This window comes from Pezoporus occidentalis, unplaced genomic scaffold (assembly GCF_034315485.1).
Source record: "Pezoporus occidentalis ecotype Australia unplaced genomic scaffold, CSIRO_AGI_Poc_V1 ctg202, whole genome shotgun sequence".
NCBI classification, from domain to species: Eukaryota; Metazoa; Chordata; class Aves; order Psittaciformes; family Psittacidae; genus Pezoporus; species Pezoporus occidentalis.
This window is the reverse complement of record NW_026913879.1, coordinates 752,337-769,206: the sequence shown is the minus strand read 5'-3', so window position 1 is coordinate 769,206 and position 16,870 is coordinate 752,337. Positions and strand designations below refer to the sequence as shown.

The 16,870-nt window shown below is 51.3% G+C and overlaps 1 protein-coding gene across 1 annotated transcript in view; it reads right to left on the bottom strand.

Moving 5' to 3' along the window:
- The window catches only part of PTPRS (protein tyrosine phosphatase receptor type S), a 170,624-nt gene extending 163,605 nt beyond the window's left edge, over positions 1-7,019 (bottom strand). The window contains exon 1 of the mRNA XM_062618735.1: positions 7,013-7,019. The gene's annotated coding sequence lies outside the window, so the exon portion shown is untranslated. The remainder of the gene's footprint in view (positions 1-7,012) is intronic.
- Between the last annotated feature and the right edge of the window lie 9,851 nt (positions 7,020-16,870).

Below are 16,870 nucleotides of genomic sequence, written 5' to 3'. Positions count from 1 at the left end.
GTAAAAGGGGTTGAGCCACGTGGAGCAGGAAGACCTGGCTGGTGACATCCATAGGGCCCCCGTGATGCTGTTTTATTACCCTGATAAGGTCCATTTCCATCTCAGTCAGCAAATTGCAGGCACTCTTAATGGCAAAGAGGCAACGTGAAATAACCTTGTTTATTATTGCTGAAACCTGCCCTCTGCAGCACAAACCTGATGTACTGATGTTGGCGGCTGTCCTGCCCAGTACCTCTCCCTGCTACTAAAGATGCTGAGGTTGGAAATGAAACTCCAGTTAAGAAAGCTGGTGATGCTGTAGGAGATGCTCTTCTGGGTGGGTGCACAAGGGTGGGTGCCCCTGTTTCAGTTATCCATAAGGAATGATGAGACATTTTGCAAAGGAAACAATTCCCCTCAGATTCAGAGCTGGGAGCTGAGGTCCAAACTTACACCCGGCCAATGAAGAACCTGCTCCATTTCTTGATGCCCAACCTAAATTTGTCTGAATCTCTCCTGATTTCTCTGGGTAATTTACTAGTTCATAACTAGAAGGAAATTAGGTTTTGAAGAGCCCGTAGCCTGAGATTTATTCTGTTCCTCTTCCCTTTGAATCGGGAACCATCAATAGTCATGGCGTGTCACAGGGTATCTAAATTACAATGCACCATTTCAGCTGCCTAATTGGATGAATGAATGAATTTTAGAGGAAATTAATGAATGGTGAAGAGCTCATTTTTTCCTTTTCCCCTCCCTGTGCAAATTCCTGGCGATGTAAATCAATTGCCTGCGCTTGAAATTCATGAAGCGTTGAGGGGATCCCCACAGCTTTCCCAGCTCCCTCGTGGCTGCCTTGGGAGCTGATGGAGAAACAGAGCCAGCCAAAAGTTGATATGCTGGAATGGTTTTGCAAGTGGTTCTTTATGGGCGTTTTCCTGCTGTTTCCAGCCCAGAGGAATGGGGTCTATCACTTCCCCCAGGACCCACATTGGCCCAAGGATGGGAGCGATGGTGGGATGCATCGAGCTCTTGTGCTCAGGCAATTGCTTTGGGCTTTTAGTTGGTATCAAGTATATAAAGGAATATGTATAATATATGTGAGATGTATGTGTATAAATAAAAGTAATATACCAGGTATATAAAGTAATTGAATGTAAAGTAAATATAGCTATATCAGAGTGTATATATACTTTATCTCTATATAAGTGTATAGGTTTATATATAAGTATGAAACTAAATATATATAGTGTGGATTGGATCTAGATGATCTTTAAGATCCCTTCCAACCCAACCCATTCTATGACTCTATATGTGTATAAAGAAATGGGTTTCTATAAAGGTCTATGGGGTTTACTCCATCCATGGAGGGTTCATGTCCTGTTGCTTTAGGGCTGCTGACCTGCCCTGGGGTTTATTTAACTGCTGGGGGAGAGCAGGGGGGCTCTAAAGGACGCTCGGTGCTGCTGCAGGGGGACATGAGTTATATTGGGCATGTTTTCTCCTTCATTTGTTTTATGCCCTCTCCTGGAGAGAGGGAGATGGTCTGGTGGGGGGGGGGGGGGAGAGGAAAATGGGGTGGGAATGGGGAAAAGAGAGCAGGTATGGATGGTGCTAGGGAGAGGGGTGCGGGAAGCTGACCTATTTAGTCACGTATGTGTTTATACGCAGGGCCAAGCGTACTTATTTCCTCTTGGATTTAAGGAAGGAAAGTAAAACAGGACCCAAATACCTGACCTGGTTTAAACCACAGAAAAAAGAGGGGTCCCTCTGGATTTAAGAAACTTCAGCTGAAGTTTCACCACTTGCAGCCCATTTGAATCTCACCAGGTAACTTCATTTGGTTTCCTTAATGAAGGCGGCGCAGCGGGGTTAATTCTGCTTTCTATGTAGAGAGATTAAGTAGTAGTTGGGTAAAACACTTCATCACTGAAGTGATTTTCAGGATGTACTCACTCTGAAGGCACAGATGTAATACCTGCTTTTAAATTCAATTAGCTCTGACTCAGTTGTGTTGCCTGAATACATTGCCACAGCTTGAGACAGTGTTATTCTTTAAAGCTAAAAAAAAAGGAGGAGGAACAAAAAATATGAACTAAATAAATAACTATTTGGAGATTTCCCTAAATGTGTTTTAATTCCCTCAATATGTCATGTGTCTTAACAGCTCCTGACACTCCCAGGGCTTCCCCTTTCCCTGGCAGCAATTCCCTGCACCGGCAGGCAGCCATGCGGGGCTCTAGGGTCCCAAGGAGGGAATGGATGTAGTGATGCTCAGATCCCTATTTCACAGCTTCTTTTATCCCTCTTTTATGCCCCCCTCGTGCCTTGCAAGCTCAGGTGTTAGGGTTTCCTTCCATGCTCGTTGCTGACCAGCCACGTGCCCCAGAGCAGGCTCCTGCCTATCCCATTACCTGTTTATTGCAGTTTTATGGGACATCAGAGGGAAAGGCAAAATTAATGCTCGTGTAAACCCACTTGGAGATCCAAGGATGAAAGATGCCATAAAAATGCAATTTAATTTCTAATTAGAGACAACTCTGAAAGACAACAAGGTTCCTGTTGGATGGGATATTCCTGTTCAATGAAACCTGGAGCTGTGATGGTGCGTTTCCATGCAGCGACGGGCAGGAGCCTCCTGGAGATGATGCCCATCCACCAAAGCACTGCACTACTGGTTGGCACTGGGAGCACTGGGCTGTGGCAGCCTGGGGGGGTGTGTGGGGAAGGGATTTGTGCAGTGGGGAGGAAATAAGGGCTGAACTCCATGCTTTCCTGCAAAGCAAGGAGGAGATGGCTGGGGAGTCCACATCTCCCTTTGGGATGGGAATAGGCGGAGCCATCCTATTTCTCAGCATTGCTGGAAATGGGGGGGAACCAATTCATAGCAATTTATGAAGTGTATTTTAAGGCTATTCAAGCAATCCTGAACGTCTGCCTTTTGTTGGCTTTTCCCGACGCATCCATTCATTGTTTGCCTGTTTCTCTTGGCTATAAACCATCTGTTTTACTTCTGAAGCACACACATTCATGTTCACGCTCCAGGTCTCCAGTCCCAAATACTTCTCCAGGGATTTGAATGCTTTTGGGAATCCTCTGCTCTCCTCTTCCTTCTCCTTCCATCTGCCTGTGGCCACCACCACGGATGGGTTGCTCTGTGCGCACTGGGTTTGGCTCTCGTGGGCAGGAAGTTACTACCCACCCTAATAAAAGCAGATCTCAGCATCCCTGTGGGGCTGAGACCCCCAACTCCAAAGAGGGAGGCAGGGTAGAAGAAAAGAGAAGCAAAAGCTTATTTGATTGTTGGGAACTCGAGGCATGGAGAAATTACAGAGAGAAACTTCAGCAGAAACAGTTGGATCCTCATCTGAATTTGTTCTTACAGTCAGGCTGGGTTTCTTCTCCTAGTTCTGCCCTGATGAAGCGAGGAAAAACTCCCGGTCCATCCTGATGGAGTGAGACACAGTCGGGCTTTTTGATATCACTTCCTCCCATCATCGCTTAATTTCTCCGAGCTCTTTTCTGAGGCAGGCAGCGGGGTCCCTGGCTGCTGTGTCTTGGCTGGAGGAGCTCTGATTAAAACTCTCTTAATAGCGCGTTGGTTTTGAAAGCCTCGTGGGCTCAGCGGATCAGAGCAAGGGCAGGGCTCCCTGCAGCGAGAAAGGGTGTGCGGAGGCTGGCGAGAGGCGCTCTCTAAATCCAGCCAGAAGAGCTGCTTCTCCTAATGAGTCTCCCCGGGTTTCCTGGCTCTCGGAATCCTCCAACACTGAAGACGGAGTGAGAGGCCCCGGTAGCGGTGCTTGTCCTAGCAGCAGGCACGTTGGCTCATTGATTTAATGCGGCTTTGCTCCATAGATTTCTTTATTTGTAGCTGGTGAGGGTCAAGCGGGAGGCAGCAAAGCCAAACTGGTTGGGAGAGGTTGGTCAGGGAAGTGTGGGGCAGTGATGGATGGAGCTGGTGATGGCCAGGAGGGTCCAGGAGCCACAGGGTGCTCCATCAGCCCCACTTGGGACAACAAACCCCACCTGCAAGGACACAGCCATGGGGCTCAGCTGCTGCTGTGCCTTTATCCATGGGGACCCCCCTGCTCATCCAAGGCGTCATATCTGCCATGGGGGGCAGCTTCAGTGCCGTGGATGCACTCAACAGCTACTGCTTGGAGCTGCTTGGAGGGTTCAGAGACAAACACATCCCCTTTTTCTGCCTGAGCCTGTGGCAGGGGGCATGCAGGGGATGGTTTCAGCTCTGGGGTTTATTCCCCATCCTTTTCAGTTGCTTTCTTGCTCCTTGGGGATCCCCTGGGGCTGCCTGGCTTGGTGCTCACAAGGTGCTTCTGTTGCAGCACCACTCGTCCATCACCGCGGAGTTTGGCTGGGCCAGGCTTGGTGGGATGCAAGGACATGCCCTGAGCTGTGGTTGTGCAAGCAGAGACTTGGCCCCTTCCCAGCACTGGTTTAACTGGGGGGGGAGTGGGTTGACTCATTGGCTGCTGCAGGGGGCATTTGCTGGGAAGCAGCAGCTTTCTCTGCTGTGGAGAATCTGATTAAGCTCTTATTAAATTCATTTTTGTTTGGGTTTTTTTCCCGTCCCTAACTTGCTTTTAGAGCCTTGGGCTGGAATTTTCCCCTAATGGTGGTTGCTTTGGTCCTGGCAGCGGCACCCTTTGGCTTTGGTTCCTGAGGAGGGATGTGCGTGCTCAGCGCTGGGTATGTGGACTTGGCTGCCCCATCCCCATCAGGCATTGGAGTCCCCAGCCTACGTGTGGAGTCTGCTGCTGCCAGTGCAGGTGACCATGGTTCTCCAAACATGGGTGCTAGCTCAGGAAAGCCCTGGTCCCACTCTGCCCTTGCAGGAGTGTTTGCTCCCTACCTCTGTCCAGCTGGCTGGTTTTAAGTGTTCATTTCTCACTTGAGCACCTCAGAACCCCTGCTTCCAGCACTGACAGCAGCAGAAACGCGTTAGGTGGAAGGAAAATGAGGTGGAGGGTGACAAAATAAGTGCTCAGAGACACCCCAGCAGGACCATGGGTTCCCTGGGCTCCCCACCATTGCACATTATCTGTTCCCAACACTGCTGCAATAGAGGTGACTTTGAAAGGGGGACAACCCTGTCCCCAACCCTCCCATCCCAAGGGCTGACTTGAGCCTCCTCCTCCAACTCCATTCTCCCTCTGTTAATGCATTGGAGAGGAGAGGATTTGGGTCTGAGCCCGGCTGGTTGGGACAGGGTGTCCCCAAAGCCTAATGAAAGCGCTCAGAGCCTGGCTGGAGCTTTGCAGGGAGAAATATTTGATGTATGATATGAGTCAATGATATTTCTCTGCCAAAATGCATACGAGGTACAGGCTGATGAGTCAAAGGCAGCTCCATTTCCATAATGGGTTTGTTGCCTGGAAAGGGGAGGCAGGGATGTCTGTATTAAGCAACCTGGACCCTGCACGGATGGGATGGCAGGGAAGGCCTGGGAGAGAGATTATATATACATACATATATATATATATACATAAAATAGATTTTAACCCAGCATCTGAAGTGACAATGCAAACCCACACCTTTTCAGCTATAAGCCCAAGCCTTGGATTTACCTACCCCTAATCCCCATGGACCCCTTTGCTGCTGCTCTGACACGCAGCGTGGGAGTGCAGGATGTGTATCTAGGGCTGTGATTTCATCTCCCATCTCTAAAAGTGCAATGATTTTCCAGCAGTTCCATGATTCCTGGGTCCTGTCTAATGATTTTCTCCATAGCTGGCAGCACTGTGACGGACCTGCCAGCTTTTGCTGTTGTATAAAGATTTCTTCTTCAAATGACAGGAAACGTGATTTCCCCCAATATTGATATTAATTCTATGCCATTATTTCTTTATTTCTGGGCTCTGAAAGCATGAAGATTTGTGTTTCATAATCCACACAGGAAGGCTGAGTTGATAGATTGGTTGCAAATGAAGAAAAGCACGTGTGGCTCTTCCCCAGTGGGTTTAATTTTATCCATCTGCCTCAATCATGGTTGCAGATTAAGTCACAATATTCAGTGGAGTTGTGTTGGCATAACTTGGCTTTTTGTTTCTCCCCTTAAACATCGAAGCAGTTCCTGGCCTCGGGAGAGATCCAACCCTTTGGTTCTTCCCTTTTCTTTTCTCTGCCTGTCCCATGGGTCCCAGCTGAATTCAGAGCCTTGCTTGAAACCAAATCCTGCACCAAACCCAAGCTTCTTTAATCCAATCCCTTTGGATTTCTGGACCTGGGACTTGGTCCAGCGCTGGGCTATAGGAGAGATAACCCTGCTCTTTCCACCAGCGCTGCTGATGCTGTCGAGCCGCTTGCTTCATCGCAGGAAAACACTGGAAATGGCAGAACATAGCCCCCCAAAAATGGTTCCAACCTGTTTCCAATCTGGGCAGCCAGGGAGGAGCAGAGCCTCTTCTCTGGGCTACCACACACTGAGAGTTAACATTGGTGCTGAGCCAAGAGCCGCAGGTGGGACAGGATCTAGATCAGCAGCCTCCAGTCCCTAATTAAATCTTAATGAGTGGTGCTGGAGTCATTAGAGCCCATGCAGGTCCCCAGGCAGGCACTGGGAGCTGCGGGAAGAGGTGAGGGAGGCAAAGCTGAATCCACCATTAATTCCTTAAATCTCTGCGCGGCATTTCTGACCCTGCCCTGCTTTCGTTTTCCTCCTGGATGATGCATTTCCACATCCAAGCTTGGGTCAGGTTCTGCTGTGAGGAGCCCGGCTGATCCATGGAGCTGATGGGATGCATGGGCCAGGTTTGGCTTCTTTAAACAACCCCCCCTAATACATTTTTAAGCAATACAAGGGGGGTTTTACTGCATTTCTGGCTCCGTTTCACTGCACAGGTGGAGGAGCAGGGTCACACTCTGCATTAAACCACTGCTGTGCTCCTGCCAGCGAGGATGCAGCAAAGATGCCTCCGGCAGCTCAGCCCTCGCCCCATGCTGGAGCCATCCTCGAAGCCTGAGGTTTCATATGCGTTGCAAAATGCTTGTTGCAATTAATTAGGATAACTCTGAGGACTCCTCACGTAAAGACGGGCCCTTTTCTTCCCGAGCTCACTCAATTTAGCTGCCATCCCATAAATCTCACAGGCGCTTTTGCAGGATGCAGTGGTTTCCAGCAGAGGGGTTTTATTCTTGTGATTTATTCAGTTAGTGATCCTTAATCAGTGAACTAACTCGATTCTTAGGGCAAGAAGGAAACCAAATGATGAAAACTGAGCCAGAAACTGGGAGGAAGTGCACAAGCACAGGGGCACGAGTGTGGGGTCTGTGCTCTTTAGGCAGTGGTGGAGGGAGCTGTCTCACCCAGTAACCCAGCCAAGTGGCTGGAACTGCAGCTGAGCAGGATCTGGCCTCTCCACTCAAGGCTGAATCCTCCTGGCACGTTGCAGACGTTGTGCTTTCGAGCTGTCCCGTCTGCAATAGAAACACTTTTCCTCTTTAAGAACCAAAGCATGAAATAAATAAACCCCCTGTCTTTTCCTTTTCACCCAGTAAATACCGCTCTCCCCCCACTCTTTCCCTTTAAAACAGCTTCTTAACCAGCCCTGAGCTGGGATGGAGAGGAGATGTGCCCTGGTCCTTGCCTCGCTGTCCTCATGCCTCGTTGCTTGTAATAAATCACCCGCAGGCGCAGCAAAGTGGGGGTTAACAACGCGTGACTCCATCCTCCATCTCCCTGTCCCAGGGCCTGGGGAGTGAGGAATGGCCACTGGTTGGCTGGGAAAGAAAGGATGGAAAGAGAAATAAAGGAGGTGGGTGGCTGGGGTGGGGGGGATCCTGCGGTCGGGATGCTCAAAGGCTGTGGTTTGTCTCCTCGCTGCTCTTTGCTGGCTCCTTTGGCAAGAAGTGAGGAGAAAAGCAGTGATTGAACAAACCTCTCAGTGCCTGGGTTACGTGGAAAAGCAGCTAAAACAACAACAGACAATTACAGAAGACAAACAGGGACATGGTTTTCCTAATGCAATTTCAGTCACTCGGAACACTCCTCCTGGCCCACCGAAGGAAACTTCTTTTGTTTCAAGCTGCCTTTAGCCGCAGACATCAGATATCTGTTTCTGCTGCTTTTGTTATCAAAAGAAGTCCGCATTAGCTCAGTTTGCACTTGGAATGCAAGAAGAAAATGTTTCCTTCCCGACAACTTTATGTATTTATCCCTTTGGCTAAAGCCTTTGATTCTGAGAAGCGCAATTAGCAAGTGGCGGGCATGCAGTTTGACTTCTAGCCAGAGAAAGTCCCAGTGCAAATGGAAAGCAGGGCTTTAATGAAACACAGCATTTCCTTTCACCTTCTTGCTGTAATTGATTCCGACCCACAGACACCTGAGCCAGTGCGCAGGCGCACACATGCAGGGGTGTATGATGTCCCTGTCATCCACAGCCCTCCCAGCACAATATAAAGCAAGCAGTGCAGAGGGACTGATGAAATGGCACTCTGGTTTAAGGAGATGTTTCTTGACCTCCAGAGCTGCAGAACAGCAGATTTCCACTTGCTTTAAGCTCCAGTTCTGTGTTGCTTCCTTTAGCAGGGCCATCATCCTGCCTGATGTCCTGTTCATTGATAAAGCTGCTGCATGGGTAACACAGCTCAGATTTATTATCCCTGATTCAAGGATGGGGAAGCTGAGGAGCAAGTAGGTGGTACCCAGGAGCAGGTTCCACTTGGTGTCAGCAGCAGGGCTGGCAATGGGACCAAAGTGTGCATCCTTAGGGCTGGGTGAGGGGAGACCTGACAGACAGACAGCTCTCTGTCCATGTGTCTGCACAGCATCTGCCACTGCACGTCAGGAAACACAGAGGAGCGGTTTGGGACAGCAAAACCTGGGCTCACTGTGGCATTGACCACCCAGGTCTGACACTATAAGGGCTTATTCTCTATTCTGGCTCCCTAATAGCCCAGCTCTGCTCTTCCATCCTCCTGCCACCAATTCAAACCCACTCTTTTCCTCCTTCCTAAATTCCTCATGGCTCACCATGGTGGAGCTGCCACAAGCACCGGGTCCTGTGCCCAGGCAGGATTCCCCATTGTGCCACCCAGCTACTGGGGCCTTAGGCACCCCATTCACTCTGGGAAGGTTGCTCATTACAAACCGTTGTTCATCTGAAAGATGAATCCATCGCTTCCTTCAAGCACTGAGATGGGCCTGATTCTCCTGGCATTGGTGGGGGTGAGCCCATGGAGAGGGGTGGCAGTGTAAATAGCCAAGGACGGCCGAGATGCACACGGTGCAGCCGTTCTCTGAGCCCATCCCAAACACAGGCAAAACCTGCACATCCCAACCTCGCTGCGGAAGCAAAGGGGAGGCCAGCACATGGTTCCCCTGAGGTCTGCAATGGGCTGAAGTGATCCTGGACTGGGGACAAGGCAGGCACGGGTTGGGAGAAGTGCTACGCACACAGGGGCTTGGGGGTAGAGAAGCCTCCTATAAAAGCTGTAGGTCCCTTTCAGCTGAGAAAAGACTTGGGGATGTTCCTGCTCTTTGGGCTGGGGTCCCTCTTGCCACTGGGCTGAGGAGCTCTGAAATCCAGAAAGGACAAAGATTTAGGCCCAGGCTCACATCAACACCCATCTTCAGCCTCTTCGTCCTACCCTAGCAATACACAGACCTTAGCGATAGGCAGCTCAATCCCTGTTGGCCTGTGCTGGGGACTCCAGGCACTGCTTTGCTGTGACTGTTTTGTGCTGCTTTGGGGAAAAAAGGCACTGCTAAGTGTAAAATACCATTGACTTCGGTGCTTTAGGTGGGAACAAAGGAGCTGGATTGTTTGCCTCCAGGATGGGAGAGCAGAGCTTGCAGTAGCAGTGACTCAGAAAAGGATTTAGGGGTCATGGGTGTGTAACTCCCTCATCATGAGCTGCCAGCACAGAGCTGCAGGAAGCAGAGGAGTTGATGTGATCCTTGATTGAGCTTTGGAAAAAAAAGGGGAAAGAAAGGCAAAGAAAAGCAGAGGAGTCCCCTTGAGTCTGCACAGCACAGGGAGTCTGATGGAGCTAATCCGGGGCCAGTCCTGCTCACCGTGCTGGCCAGCCCCAAAGGCTACAGGGGCTCTGATGGTGGTGGGAGGCTCAGGGTCCCTGAGGAGACGTTAGAGAGCAGTGGAGCAGAGGAATTGAACTCCTCTGTGTGTATCGGGCTGGAAACGGAGCCTCCAGCCTGCCAAGCAAAGTGCTGGAGAAGCCCTAATTGCTGGAAGCTGCCGGTAACCTTGGAGGAGGACACGGTGCAGGGCAGCGAGGGCTGATGGAGAGCAAGGGACAAGGGATTTACTGTTGCTCAGAGCCTCCAAGATGAGATTTGGTATTGGTACAAGCCAGAGGCTTTAATTCAGCTGCTGGAGGAGAAAAATAGCTGCAGCGGCTGCATTTGGGAGGAGCAGGGGAGAGGCACGGTGGCCCTTCCCAACCTGAACTCGTAAATCCCTCCCGCTCCTGCCCTCGGGGAGAAGGGTGTCCTGCTCTGCCCTCATGGTGTTCCTAACACCTGGAGCTCTGCGGCAAAGCCACGACTATAACTTATCCGGAGCCTCATCCAGTTGCCTGCAGGAGTGGAGGAGAAACGGGTTCTCGGGCACACATCTGGCCAGATGTGCTTCCAGGCGCTCCGCATCACGGTGGCATGGGAGGTGGGATGCTGGATGGGAGCAAGTGCAGTGATGGGGGTGTAGGGACAGGGACTCCTTCCTGAAATGTGCTGGCCTGCCACATCTCCCTGAAGTGTTCCATCCAATTAGCACATTTGGGATCAGGAAGCAATTTCCCACATATCCTGCAGGATCCATGGAGATTTTCTGCTTTTCTCTGTATCATGGAGTGGAAAACATCTGGGTGTAGCAATTACCCATGACTGCATGGGACATGAGCATCAGGGGTGCCTTGGGCTGCGTGGGATGGACCCCCAGAGGACACACACAGCCCCTGAGCTGGTTTTGGGGCCCATCACCCTGGTCCCACACAGGGCTGCAGTGGTGATGCCCCATCCACAGCACCCCAACAGGATCAAAAAGTAGGGAAATAACCTTAAGAGCTGAAGCCATAGAGTCTAACTGGGGTTATTGGGCTCTTCCTTCAGGCTGTCATTTGACTTTATAGATCCCAAGTGCACTGATTGGCTTTAATTGCCCTAAGCACCTTCCCCTGGAACCCCACCCACAGCCTCAGCAATGCTATTTAAGCCCAGGTCAGGTTATGGTGTGCTCCCCTCTAGTCCTGCTTTCTTCATGGGCTTTCTGTTGCGGTGTCTCCAGCCTCCTCTCCTGCCTGTTCACATCCTGGAGCTTCTTCTAGAGACGGCTCTCACCATGCTCAGGTACCCCATGATGTGTGCTGTATGTTTGTGTGCAAGCAGAGCTATGCTTGAAAACCTCTATTGGTGCCATCAATATATCTGATGCTGAGGCTTTTGTTGTCTGCTTCCTCAATTGGATTTCCAGCAGAAACCTGTACTCAGAATCTGGGATAAATTAGCCTTAATATTCCCAGCTCCCCCCCAGCCCAAGCTTGCCTGCTTGGTCATGGTGCTCTGGTGTTAGTCATCTCCTAGCTTGATGAATGCTGGCAATGTGTAAAGCAAGAAATGAGCTAAAACTTCCAAATCATCACTCAGAATAAAATGAAACTTGTTGGGAAGTGTCAGCGTGGCTATTTTGACAGAGCTCTGTCTTCTCAGCACAAGACTTGTCAAAACCAGCCCTCCCCCTGCTAATATCTGGGTTTCTGCTGTTCCTAAGTAGAAACAACAACTCCTGAGCCAACTTGTGCCTTGTCCTGCCAAGGTCCTTCCACCTCTTCTTGAGCTCAAACCCTTCTTCCTTCTGAGAGCCAAAAGTTCATCTTCAAAGGAGACCTTTGAGTCAATTGGGAGGAGCTTCCCTCTTGTGCTGGAGGGGATAAAAGCCAAGCAGAGCCATGGAGGTCCCCCAGACCAAAGGAGAGGAGCTGCTCGTGCAGGATGGACGTCTCCAGCTGCTTCCCAGCCTACAGCTTTCATCTCCTGGCTCTTCCCTCCCCACGCCAGCCTCCTGCCTTTAATTACGTTGTAGAAAAGTCTCACAACTCAGCGATTCAAGGTGGCATTTGAGAGGAATGATTCCCTTTAGCATAGCTGACAGCTAATTTGTGTAAAGTTTAATTACAGCCAGCATTAATTAACTGGCAGTGTGTTGCGATACTAAAGCGCGACCATCTGTTCCTTAAACCGCCTCCCCCAAATTTCAGCCCTACTAATTTCAGTGCTGAGGAGGTCGCTCCCCCGGACCCGGTGCGACCGCAGCTGATGTAGGAGGCCGTCGCCCACTGTTGGTGATGGAGCACCAAGCACTTGGAGGGGTGAATCGCAGCTTCAAGCGGTGCCACTACGTAGGCATCAGCTCTGAAGGTGTCTTTGGAGGCCGTGTGTTGCCTCCCATGTTATGTGTTTAAGAGGAGGGTCGGCTCTTATCTGCCTGCAGTGGTGGTGCAGAGGGAGGTTCAGCCATTTGGGCTGCCCAGCAGCATGTGCCAGTGCCCTGCATCGCTGTGTGGGGACATTTCCCTTTTACTGTGTAGGGGAATACGTGGCCATGTGAGATATGAGAGTGGGGAAGAAGCCTCCAAAGCACCCATTTACTGCTCTGCTGCAGGACAGGCCTGAGCCAGCACTGCTGAAGGTCCACCAACATCCTTGCCTCTGTAAAAGCAGCATCAAAGGAGGACACGAGTATCTGCGTACGAGTGGCCATGTCTCCTGGTTGTGGCCCCTAAGGTGGGCTTGCAGCTCATCCTGGCTTCATTCTATCCATTCTTATGGCCTTAGCGTGTAACCAGCAAAAGCTGAGCCCTGGGGGCTCACAGGTTGCAGTGGGCTAGAGCAGATCAGCCCAGCTCATCCTTCAAACAGCTTGGAATCCCCTCCAGTAAAAGGGAGATGGGGCAAGACTACACAACCAAGGGCCCCAGAGCTCTGCCCTCAGTAAATCCTGCCCATCTTCAGTGCAGCTGCTTTGATCTCATCATGTGAATCTAGATGAAAACAAATACACATCCAGGGAGACAGGAGCTTGGCCTCCAGGCTCTTGGCCAAGCCTTTGGCTTGAGGGCTTTGAACAGGGCTCAGCAGCTGCTGGTGGGAGGAATTTCTTTGGTCAAAGTGCAGCTTCCAGCTTGTTTCAGCTGCTGGCTTCAGGGTCAAATGGAGCCTCTCCTCCCAGTCCCTCCAAATGTGGACGGAGATACCTTAGTCCTCAAGCTCAGCACTGTGGCTTTGGGTCCAGCACTTTCTCTCCTGACCTGCTGAGCTCTGCCTTTGTGCTGGCTCCTTGCTTGGTGCTGGGGATGGAGCCTCTCTGGTGGCCCCTCACAGGGATGCTCAAAGCTGGTGAGCAGCAGGTACTGGGAGGGAGCTGATGTGCTGGAGGTGGGATGGCTTGGGGTACAGCAGAAGCCTGGGGTTTGGGAGATTCAGGCTTTCATCCCCACTCTGATGCGAGCTGCCTGTCTGAGCCTGCTTGAATGGAACCCACGGGGGATGCTGGGACTGAGGCTCTGCTGACAACCCAAGTGAAATCCCAGCTCCATCCCTGCTACTTCCATCAAGTTCCTTGGGCACAGTTAGTCTCGATGACAGGAGATGTGTGGTGTGTAACACGCTGACAGATGTGGACAGACGTGGTTGCCACCCACACTGAAACCGAACTCAGGGAGGGATGAGCTAACCCTGGGGATGGGAAAGGGTAAAACCTTGACTTTGCTGGTGACAGTGGCAGTCTCCATGGGCTCCCATTGTCGTTGCACATGGTCGCATTAACCCAGGGTGGGCAGTTACAGAGCCTGGCTTGCCTGCAAGCTCCCTGCCTGTTGTGGATGCAGCGTCAAATATCCACTTAACCTCCCACAACAGTCATTACACTAATCCATTTCAGTGGCCAGGAGCACTGCCGATTCCTGCAGCTCAGCTGATGAGAGACAGCTCATCTCCTCTCCAAAAAGCTCTGCTTTTTGTATTGCTTTCCCCCCAGAAAAACCCTGTTTTGCCAGGCCTGCTGCCATCCAGACCTTGCCACTGTGCAGCCGTGGTACCCAAGCTGTTCTTGTGTTCATGCCTGCTGCCAGCATCCCATGGGCGCTCCTTGCTTGCGAGCCTGAGCACACTCCCCTTGAGCAATGTGATTGCACAGCCTCATTACACTGAGGAGCCTGGGTGCAGAGCAGCACTGGGGAGGCTGCAGTGGGTACAGCACTGGGAGATTCCCCAGGGTGAAGGGGATGGTGCATCCCCAGCTTTGCCCCTTGGGACTTGCTCTGCTCGGAGGGGTCAGACCTGGATTGCGGTGGGGAAAAGCTCTCTCCTTGCACGGTGATGGGGGTTGTGGGCAAGACCTCTGCCAGGCAAGAGTGTTAACGAGGCAAATGGTTGCTAGTGTAGAAGGTGTCTTCATGCAAAACAGCCTTGCAGAAGGCTGTGGCTCTACATGGAGAGCATCTTGTTATTGCTGTCGTAAGCTGCAGGTGGGGAGGGAGAGGCAGGGCTGTGAATGGGGACTGGGACCTGGTGGGATGCAGCAGAAGATGGGTGCTTCAGCACCTTTGCAGGGCCCCCCATCGAGGGGAGAATCAGCACAGCTGGACGAGAGGCACCCAAAACCCAATGCTTTGGAGCTGCGCAGCCTGACTGATGCCACCACCTCTGGCTCCGCAGGGTGCCTGTGCATCCATTCACCTCCCAGCGAAATGGGGACCAGGGAAGGGATAAATCCAGCCTTAGAGGAGTGTGGCCAACGATTCTCACCTTGGCTGTTAGCAATTAGGCTAATGAATTGGTTTGTGTGATATTGTTGCCCTCTATTGGACCCAGCCTGAACGGCTCAGTTGGTGCTGATGTGCCCGTATTGGGTGGGGAAGGGTCTCGGGCTTTTCCTCGTCTTTGAGATGGGAGCGATGCTTCCTCAGTTAAAAACACTGGGGCTCCTTGGAGAGGGAGTTCTTGCCCAGAGCTCTTGTGAGCAAAGAGTCAGGGCTAATGCCCGACGGAGGTAATGAGCCTTGCTGTGGACTTCGGTGGAATTTGGATCAGACCATTTGCAGTCTCCAGGGATAAGTTGGTTCTGCGTTGTCTTAGTGGTGGGCTGGAAACGCACCCGAGTTATTTGCAGAGAGACTTGTAACTCAAAGGGACTCATCATGACCCCCCTCTACTGCCTCCTTCAGAGGAGGAGAGGTGCTTTGGGGTGCCCCATGGGAGATGCTCCTTTGAGCATCCTGTCTGCTGGTGGGGGCTGCAGCAAAGCGGGGAGTCCTGGCCAGGTTTCTAGGGCCCATGTGTAGGGTCCTGTCCCACCAGATGGGATGTGCAAGGTGCACACAGGGCCAAACTGGTACCTAAAGAGGCCCTCTCCTCCCTGTCTCTCCCTTTGCACTGTCATTGTCGCACTGGTGGGATGTTGAGGGGCTACAGCACATGTTGGCAGCGCTGCTCTGGAAGAGGAATGCCCCATGGAGCTGAGGAAGCTGAGCTACCCTGAGAGCAAAGGCACCAAAACAAACAGGATCTCCCCGAACGCTAAACGTACAGAGCTAGAAATGGCTTTTCTTTCTTCCTTTCAACGGAGAGCAGGGAGGGAGAGTCGGGATAGCTGGGAGTGTTATAAATGATGACATGCCTTTGAACTAGCAGCTGGGTGAATGTCTCATCCCACGCTGTCTATGTTCATGCTCCCCTGTCATCTGCTTGCGAGGGCTAATAGAGATAAAACAATCCATGGATGGATTTCCAGGCAGAATGGTTCTGCCAGGGGTCTTGAAATAGGACTTGAAATAGGAAAGAGAGAGGCCACAGTGCCAGATTCTGCCAGGTGAGTTATACCTAGGGTAAATGTGAGGCCTTGGGAAGGAGGAAACACTTGGCTTGACCTTGTGCTGCAAAGGACCACGCTGTCGTTAAAGCCTCACAAATCCTGCCCCAAAGAGGCATGGAAAACGTATGCCCTGTGGTGGAGGGTGAGCTCGGGCACTGATGGATGGCTCTGTAATGCTGCAGCGCTGCCTGGCTGGATGGCCCCTCCATGGCTCCAGAAACCCCATTTGCCTCATGCCTTACAAAGGCCTTTTTAAAGACTTGAATAAATATTTGCACAGTGCTGCTCCTTGGGCACCAGGCTCCTGCTCTAATGGGATGTCATTGGTTTCGGAGAGGTCTCGCTCCTGCAGTGGGAATCCCAGCCCTGGGTTAGAGCCCACCAAATCCATCTGGTTCTGCCTTTGCACTACTGGCTGAACCCCAAGTGTCTCTAGGTCCTGTGTCCTGGCACCCTGCTCATCACCAGGCAGTGTCTGCCAGGGGAAACCTACTGATTTCCCTCAGACCCGAGGATGCTCAGCCTTGGCAGTGCTGCCCGATGATGCTGTCTCCATGGGGAAAAGCAGTGTAAAGGTGCCAGGAGGCAAATGGGTGAAGGAAACAGTGTAAAGCAAGACATAGCCCAGAGCTGTGCACAAGGGAAGGCTTTGCTGGTGCAGGGCTGCTGCTCTGGGGTGGCAGGGAGTGCCAAGATGTCACAGCAGCATTGGACAGTGCTATTTAGACCAGAGCTTTCCTGGAAAGGTCAAGTTAAGATGAAGGGGTTTTTTACATATATTTCATTGACCAAAGCAAAAGCATCTCGTATACTAATTAAATGCATGTCACTCGGCCACTGCTATTGCTAGGGTAATTTTTCTTGCTCCAGTGATGAATATGGGCAATTAAATCCACAGTGTCTCTTTTCTTGCATTCATTTTCTCTCTCCATCACATGCTAGAAGGAGAGAACAACCAAGCTGACAGCAGAAAGGGTTTTCAAATCCAACAGGCGAAATGCTTGGAGTCTCTCCTTTTGCAGGGCTCTTGGTTTCTGAGATGGATGCTG